The sequence below is a fragment of the Pelecanus crispus genome, chromosome 9, assembly GCF_030463565.1.
Source record: "Pelecanus crispus isolate bPelCri1 chromosome 9, bPelCri1.pri, whole genome shotgun sequence".
NCBI lineage: Eukaryota > Metazoa > Chordata > Aves > Pelecaniformes > Pelecanidae > Pelecanus > Pelecanus crispus.
Window position 1 is genome coordinate 116,311 of NC_134651.1, and position 9,759 is coordinate 126,069.

Here is a 9,759-nt window from a genome sequence, read left to right on the forward strand (position 1 = left end):
GTCCAGTTTGCAAAGATGCCGAGAAAATGAAAGCGAAAGCAAAGGGCAAAGCATGAGGTGGTCAGAATGTGATGTTCTGATTTAGAAAGTAGCATCTCTAATGCACTAAAGATAAAAGCATATGGTACAACGCCTTACGCAGAAATAGTACGTTGCTGAGAATCACTGAAGTATCCGTGTGAATTCGTCAATCCTTGCCGTGATCAGTGGTAATTAAAAACATTTATATCCTTGCAGGATAGAGCCTTGTGAAAAATACTTTCATGTCGCTTAGGTGAAACCACTCTGAAGTTTCCTACAGCTTCTCCCCAAAACTAACCGAATGAGCTGTAATTTAAGTCATATAGATACTTGCTGTAACCAAGAACAGATGAGGAAAATAGAATTTTTCTTCTTTGTTGGCCTGCTGTTAAAAAAAAAAAACAAAAAAACCCCAACGAATTTTAAAAGCTTCCTTTGCTAAATACTGAATACTTTCACCCACCATTCCAGGGTTCTGTTCCATTCCATTAAATAATTGAAAATAAATACTTTCATGAAGTCACTGAGGCAGCCGCTGCTATCCATTGAAAGAAATGTTTTGTCAAAAAGCGATTTATGCAGCAGTCTTCTTGGATAAACCTGGATGCTAGATTAAAGAAAATTATATAGTTTTATCTAAAGATGCAGGTTAGTGTAAAAAAGAAAAGCACGAACAACAACAAAGCAGCCAAACCCAGCTTTTCAATCACTTACCTTTAAAACTTTGCCCACAAATTTTGTATAAGGATTATCATCAGGGCAAACTGTCCCAGCGTTAAAATCTAATGTATCTGATGTATAAATTCATTGGCTTATAATAGATTTGCCAGACTAAGTAAAAGAAAACCCAGATTGTTAGATTGGTTTTTGACAGAATTTTCTTCTATATCAATACATAATTTCTCCTCTTTAGATTTATACAGGTATTGCCAGGGTCCTAGATAGTTTTAAGACTGACTTACTCCATCTTTTAGCAGCCAATTTTAACTTCAGTCTGCAGAGATCTTTCAAACAGAAGTGTAGTTTTCTAGGCAAGACCCTGTTTTTCTTTAAATTACAGACACATTCTCACAGATTCAGTGGTTCAAGATGGTGTTTAAAATCTGTCCAGGTACCCATTTTGGTCAGTGCAAATTTGCAGGTCACAAATACCAAAATAAAACTGCTATTATAGCTTTTAGAGTTAAAGCTATATACTTACAAGGAAAACTATAAGATGACAGGATTCTAGGAAACTGTTTATTAGATTTTGTTTGGAGAAAAAAAAGGATAGAACATTCTCCCATAAGGACTAACACATTCATCAAAACCAAAAGTGACAAAGAGTTCTTTTACAGTTATTTTCCAAGAGCAGCTCTTTGCAAAGTGGACTGGTTCCCATTTGCTTCCTAACTCTTAAGCAGTGCATGTGGCAGACGGAAGGGAATCCTATTCTTGGGCAAGCCAGGAGACCTGGGAAGTAGAGTCTAACACTGAGCTTCCAACATCCACAGTTCCATGAAAACCTACAACAGAGGATGTCTTGCAGTCAGAAATAAGACTTGCACAGTTCACTGCTCTCTCCCTTTCACATATAACTTTGATATTTAAGATTGCTACACGTTTGACCAGGAACAATTTTTAAATATCAAAAGCCTTTCGGAAACAAATACGTTTCTTCATTCATTTATACTGTTATCCCCATACTGTTTCCTTATTCTCCCTTCCCCCCGTAATTTTTCTTCTTTCATACAAAGCTTGCAAAATTTTTGTTATCTTCTCTTGAATATACCAGAAACACAGACTTAGTAATCTGTAAAATAATAGCGTATTCCAGTCTGGTTATTTTGCAATCTGATATGATCAACATGGCTGAGCCCGCAAAGACCAGCACACACCATATCCTATAAAAGGTTAGGTACAGCAGCTTATGTCCTGCCTGTGTTTTCAAAAGGGATGTATTTTCTGCATCAGGAGTTCAGTATCTACAGACAAAATACCTGGCAGTGATGGAATATCAAGTCCTTCCCGATTTTTTTTAAGGGACTTTTAAAATTGTAATTTCTCTTGACAAATACATGAAAAAGGCTGAATACAGAGACCCTCTTAGAGGCTCTATACTACAGCCAATACTTTTGAGAACTTACTTTCTCAGACTCATTTCCTGAAGTGAAAGGAGTGGTCTACAATGATGCCTCCTCTTATTTCTCACTTTGTTGACGCTAAACATTTTTTCCATCTTTACCATAAGATGGCAATGCTGCATAGGCCTATCTTTTCTCTTCTGTGCCACAGTCATTCCTATATGTGTAGGATAACTGCCATTGAATAAAGATTTATGTCCATGAAGAGTCAAGGTGAAAAATCTTCCTGAGCTCACATGACCTATCAGGCTCGAACAGTTAAGGTGTACAATAAATTCTGTAACTAAGAGTATATAAAGGAGTTTGACATGTATAAAAGGAGAGTAGGAAGAGTTGAACACAGTCAAGTCAGTCAGTGATAAATGGGTAATTTTATAGTTTAAATTTAAATGCTATCATGGCATGTATCTGCACAACTCTTTCCAGCAGAGAGCAGAATTAATGGCCCCACAAAAGTTCTGCCAGTAAAACACAGAATATAGCTTTGTGCAGAATTCTAAACACCAAAGTTTATGAGAAGCAAGTTTGATCAACTTTAGTTCGGCAGCGATAAGGAATAAAAATCTGCACTGTGAGAGGCCTAAAAGAGCTTGGCTTACTTAGTGTACTAAGACAAAGACTGAGAAATAGGATATGATTAATTTTTACACACATATGAACAGAGCAAACCACTGAGAGAGAAAAAGAATTATCTAACCTAACCAAAGTTGTTTCACACAAGCACAAATGGTTGTAGCTACTCATACATACATTTAGACAAGAAATAAATAGAAAAGATACTAACATGAATAGTTGGGTTCTACATAACCCTTCCAGAAGGAATGAGACCAAAATAAATGGTTATCTTTGAGATCAGTTTCTGATAGGAATTCTGTGACATAGCTGCCTCTGTCAGCAGGGAACTGTACTAAGTCAGTCAGTATCAGTGACATACCAGTAAATGTAAGAAAATTAGTAAATCCTCATAATTTGGTAGTCTCCGCAAGCCAATGGGCTGAAGATACAGGAAGGAACATACCTGGAATCTTGAGAGAGTGAAATAGATCTATGGGTCACTATGAGAGAAAGCAGTAGGCATCTTGGGAGTACGGTAGAGCTCAAAGAGTCTAAATCATCCTGCAGAAGTGCTTTTCTCTCCTTCGCTCACTGGAGTCGAGAGCAACTGGCTCATGAAATAAGCTGCTCCAGTAAGTAGTGCAAGTTACATGGAATGGACAAGGGCTTCTGTCACTGCTGTGATTCAGACCAGCTTGAACTATTGTCACATTGGGGAGGAATTTGAGGAGTACACAGCAGATTTGTGTAGCAGTAATTTGACCCTAATATATTCATGCATCCCTAAGGAATGAAAAAAATCATCTTCTTGTGAGGGACTTAAAAGCAAACAAGTTTACAAGCTAATCTGCTTTTATGAAATTATACAGGTGGCAGTGTTCATCTTTGCATGTTTTCCATTACATTTACCTTAGAATAGCCCAAAGCACTGCAATGAGAAACACATCAGCTTCGGTTAGGCTCATGCTTAACATGAATTAAGCATCACTCCACTGGCTTCAATTAATTACATCCTAATTTTTACCAGTTCTTATTGTTAACAGCAAATTTGTCATTTGCTTTTCCTTGGGGTTTGGGGTTTTTTTTTGGTTGGTTGGTGTAGAGTTTTTGGTGGTTTTTTGAGAAAAATAAAAGGTAAACTGCTATATTGCTTTTGGTGAAAAGAACAAGATGCAACTGATGATGTTAGCAGATGCTTCGCTTCACAAATACGTGGTACATTTATTCTGGGTGGAACCTCATTTGAAATATTCTCTACACAGCCTGTTTTATTCTAAATCATGCTGTAATTTTATACAGTTTAACAAGAACAATATATGAAAAGCATCAGTTTTAGTCTAATTTCACTACTGTTTAGCTACTCTTTCTGGTAAAAATGAAAAAGGCAATCACATTGTTCATCACAAAATATACGGAGAAATGAATTGATGATCTTCATTGTAAATATCCTAAAATTATTACAGGGTGGGGTTTTTTGTTTGTCTGGGTTTTTTTGTTTGTTTGGAAGTTTGTGGGTTTTTTTTTTTTTTTACAGTTCTATACTTAACACAGGAAATACCATTAATTACTGCACAGAATACCTTCTTTTGCAGGCCAATTACAGAAGTGTAATACAAGGAAAGGTCTAGAAATTAATAAATGAATGTAAAAAATGTTAGTAATGTTAACTATTTTAATCACTGTAATTTACACTGTAAAAGGGAACATGTTTTAAAAAAAGTAAGTTAATATTGTACTCTATCATCTTGATGCAGCTGAGAATAAATGGGAGTAGCAATTTTCGTATAAAAATTTCTACAGTACAAAGGAATAGACAAGAAGTATTAGAACTTAAGGGTCATTAATTATTTATTAATATAGCCTATAATGGTAAGAAAGTCTGATGAATCAACAAGAGGTACTGATTAATGGAACTCCACAGTGCTATCAGATCTACTTGCATTTTATAGCCTAACAAGAAAGATGTATAACCTGCCCATTGCAAACCAGTGTAACCTTCAAAAATGCTTGCTTTAGTAATTGCATTTGTGGCTGCTTCTTTGCTAGATGTGCTAGTTTATAGTATGTTTAGACTGTCTTCCTGTTTGTAAATTCTCTAGATTTCTAATATTTACTAGTGAATTATAATAATTCTTGAAATCTCTCTGCCAATTAAGGCATACTCTATTTGTGAATAATTTTATTTTCTCCAAACAAGATGCTCAGCATTCCAATGATACTAAATAGTTTTGATAAGGAAGGGCCCAATCAGCATCTTGCCTAAAGTTATGTTAAAATGTATTAGACACACTGATGAAAAGTTAAGAATGATGTAAATGTTGTCACTAGTTAGGAAGTCACTGGAAATAATGATACCCCAGGAATGATGGTGTGCTAAAAATGATGTCATGGCCACTTTTGCCCTCTCCGATTTTAATCGCTATCCCATCTTGGCCTGTACACAAAGTCCCATTTTATTGCAGGAGAGTAAACAATAGGCCTTTAGTATTGGCTCCAAGTGACTGGCTGATGGTTTACACCAATACAGGATTAATTTACAGATAAAATAGTAAAATGAAAATGTATAAATAGAAGTTTTAAAAAAATGTGAAAGGACTTGCAAGTGGAAATGGAGAGGGAGTGGGCAGGGAAAAAAAGAAAAAAAATCTTAGCCAAAACATCTGAAGACCCTCAATGGGTTTAGAGACCCAATATAATAAGGGCATAAAATTTTACTCTAATATAAAGTCTGTCAGCCTTTACTACTGCATTGTATTGCAGGACTCAGACAAGCACGCATACAATTCAGACATAAATGCAAACTGAGCACGTCTCTAGCAAGTTGCACAAGAAAAGCGGGAACACTGAGGTTAAGGGCACTATCACTTTCAGAAACTTATACATATTGCCTTGGTATATTTCTATTACATTAAGACAGTGTTGTCTAAACAAAACTAAAGGTATTGTCCCTTCAAAGCTTGTTTTCTGTCCTGCATACACTGAGGGGCGGTTGAAAAAGGGACCTTTGAAGTATTATCTTATTTTAATACCTTTGAAGTATCTCTCATTTATACTGAAAACCACCATCATTCAGTTACCTCCATAACTTCTTCAGAAAAGCTACTCACAGAAAGATCTATAAGATGATAGTTGATTGTTTTCAAATAATCCAGTGCAATTTTATAAAGATGATACATTTTGATATTAATATATTAAAAGTAGAACATAAAGAAACCTTTATTTTAGTAGGTTATTCATAAAAAGAAAACCCCAAAGGTAAAAAGGACAAACTGTTCACAAGGAAATATGCGTCTCCCATCCTTTTTTGTTTTCCAAACTAAATACAGGATTGCATTCAGTTCAAGGGTTGTTTCAAGACTTGCCAGCACTGCAGGCAACGTATCATTTTCCCTGCATCCCTTCCAGAAAACGGAAAGGGATGGAGCAAGGACACAAAGCATTGGTGACAAGCCTAAGAGACTCAGGCTAGCTGTGCTGAAGGAAAGATGATTCAAAGCAAAGATGCAAAGGCTGTTGCTGCCGAGTGGTGCCATCTTTGTCTGAGAAAGGGCTTCTGACCAACATCTGATTGTTCCCAGTCTGGTTTTCTAGGCTTTGTATGACTAAAGCTAGGATTTTATGCAAGAAAGTGCCTACACTTAGAGCTGGCCCTTCTAATGCAATGTTTATGTAAAATAATTCAATCACAGATTTTTTTTTTTTCACTCTCAAGAGAAATTTTACCAACTTTTGTACTTCAAAATAGAGTTACAACTCACACAATAGAAAGCAATGATTGCGTGGATGTAAACCAGCATAAAGAACTGGACACAATAAAGTGTCTGGCACCTTTAAAAAGGAGGACAATAAATTAAAAAAAACCCAAAACCAAAAATGGGCCTATTTTCACATTACTTTGGTGTTTCTAAAACTGCATCTTTAACAGACTCCTTAGTCACATTGCTAAAGAATAGCTTCAGGATGGATGAAACACCAACACCACTGATAGAATTACATTCTATTTTATCATGGCAGTCTTCATTATAGGCCTACAACTTTCAGAATCAAGCTGTACACCTACTTCTTAAAACTGACCTGTCCTGGGCTTTAAATTAACTCTAACCGTAAGGCCAAAGTCCAATTTCGACCATAAACTCGGTCATCCTTAGTACATAATTAATTTGTCTTTGCAAGCCTTTTCTATGCAGCAGGTTTGAAAGGCTCCATAATAAAGTACTTCAGCCTTTGGTATCTCTGACTTTAAATATAACCTCACCACTAACACCATTCTAAACGTAGGTTATGATTATATGTGTGTGAGGGTTATCTTATTTGCTCTCTCCTAGTCCTCTACGTATTAAAGAATTTAGCAATAAACCAGCCTAATCCACAACCTAACCAGAGATACAGACATACATGTATTTAAATTAGGTACAAAATATCGTGTGTAAAGGAAAGCAAGTCATGCCATAGATCTCCTTCAGCTCAATATTCCATAGCAGTATTGACCCTATAAAACTAACAGAAATTTAAATTGGTAAAAATCCTATTGTTAGATTCTTGACTACAACTGGGAAGAATCTGTTTAGTAAGAATATGGCCATTATTTGCACCAGTTCCCATATATAAACTGCTTTTCTAAAAAGCTTTGCTAAAAAAAAATTCAAAACAATAGCAGGAACCAGGCATTAATCTCAGTTTTAAATTGCTCCCTCAAATGTAGCTTTAAATGCAATTGATTGTAAATTATGGAAAACCTCATATAATAGATTGCATCCAACTTGCATTGGAACAACTGAGATCTCATATAAAAATACTCTAGCTTCAATCTTAAAAAAACCCAACAACAAAACACTAGAGTTTTGTAGTTTCTTTTGAAAGGTTTTATTTTCTCCTAGAATCGCAGATACGTAGCTTGTATTTTGCAGAGAAACAGAACTTAACTACCCCCAGTAACCTGAAATCAAGCCTTGTGGGCAGATCCCTGAAACAGAGAACATGTTTTGCTCAGCACAGCATTTTTTAAATACAGAGCAACGATACAATTCATGGGAATAGAACGTGAATAGGTTGACATTTATAACACCACATGGAATTTCTTTTCCCATTTCAACTTACAGGCAGCTCTCTAAACAAAGTTTCTTCTTCAACTTTCATTCACTCTCTCACACAGATAATAATCTAGACTGAATCCTTCTATTGTACAAGGCTGTTAATAAGCTGTGCCCAAGTTAAAAAAAAAAAATAGTCGTCTTGATAGAAAAAAGGACTGTTTGATTGTAATGCCTTCCTGTGCAATCTTGACTACAAGTACATTAAAATAAATGGAGACTTTGGCTAGCTTGCTTTCTGTGAGATTTCTGTTGGCCTGTTAGGCAGAACTAACGTTACAGAAAAATAATCTTCTCTGCTGCTAGTCAAAAAATTCATAGAGCATTTGCTGCATTTCGTGGACCCATCTGATCTCCTATTCCAGCCTCAGGTACCCGCCAGGAAAAACCTCCATGCAGGAATGCTACATGGGGAGCATTACAGGGGTATGTTGACCACTAGAAAAGAAGTAAGTTTTGACAGAAAGGAAAGGGAGGGCGAGCAAAGGAAGGCAGAGGAAAGGAAGGGAGGGGGAAAAACCCCCACCCGTGGCATGGCTGCTACTCGAGAACGCAACCGAGTGTGTTCACTTAAACTCCAGACATCCAGCTTCCCCTATCCAGCTACCGGTCCTCCTCTGCGGCACGGGATTTCCAGGCTCTCAGGGGTGCCCTCCGGCCCGGAGCTGCGCGCAGGCACTCCTGCCCTTCCCCTGGCAGGCGGCAGCCTTCTCGCGGCCTCCAAAACGCCCGTGACAGACACGCGGTCCCGTCAGGCCAGCGCTTCGCAGCCGTCCCTGCCTGCAGCCGCTGGCCCCGAGCGGCCTGGAGCAGCCCCCGGCCCCCGCCCCAGCCCGCCCTGAGGCGCTTCCCGGCGCCCCCCTCGCCGCCTCGAGCTAGCGGACCCACGCGCACCCCCACGCCCCGCGCAGCCCAAGCCCCACCCCCTGGAGCCGCGCGCTTTACAGGAGAGCACGTGGCAATCATCGCCCCACGTGGGGAGAAGGGCGCCCTCGGCTAATCAGCGGTCTCCGTTCGCCTCTGAGCCGCCCAGCTAGCAGCCAATGGGGAGCCAGCACGCGAGGGCGGGGGCTCGAGGCGGTTAGCCCTCGACAGTTGGTGCTGTTCGCAGGCGGCGGCGGGCGCGGCGCGGAGCTCCTCAGCTTAGCAAGGCATCATGGTGGGGAACGGGATCCTCGCGGCTGCGGAGGGTGGTTGGGAGCGCTTCTGCTGCGGCAGTCTGGGGAGTTTATGACTGCATGTGCTGCGGCAGGACTTGTAGGCGGTCTCTGCGTGAAGTCCGTGGCGGTAGCAGTAAGCCAGAAGGGTTGGGGAGAAGGAGAGAAATTAGTCGAAGAGTTAGTGGTTCAGGAGAGGCGAGGCATAGAAACTGGCCGGCGGCTAGTAAGACGAGACGCGTAGAAAAGCAACGGAAGTCTGTTCGTAGCGGGCGCCTCCCGCGCGGAGAGGCGAGGGGCAGCCCGAAACCTGCCGCGGGCGGCGGGGAGACGGCGGGAAAGAGCGCGGCGGCCACCAGCCGGATCCTTCCGCCGCTTCGGGGTTGTCTGGGCGCGCGAGGCCGTGGCGGCTTGCGCGCAGCCAATCAGAGTAGAGGAGTGCGAACGGCAGCCAACGGCGCGGCAGCGCGTGCTCCCGAGAGCGAGGCGGGGGGGGGCGGCGGTGGTTGCCGGGCGCCTCGCGCCGGCCGTGAGGACCACGCGGCGGGGAACGGGGAGCGCTGGGGCGGCGCGAAAGCTGCGGAAACTTGGTGCCAGCCGAATGGAAATGGGCACAGAGTTAGTCTCGCTGGCAAAAGACTTCTGGTAGAGCCACGGGGGTGAGAATTCAAACGTGGAATTAAGGACACAAGTTTTGATGGAGCTGTCAAGAAAACGGGAAAGAGCAGCCCTGACACCCTCCTCCTTCTTTTCCACCTCTGCTTTTTCCTAGATATACTGTAAGAGTAAGCTAGAAAAGCAGATTAAACATAC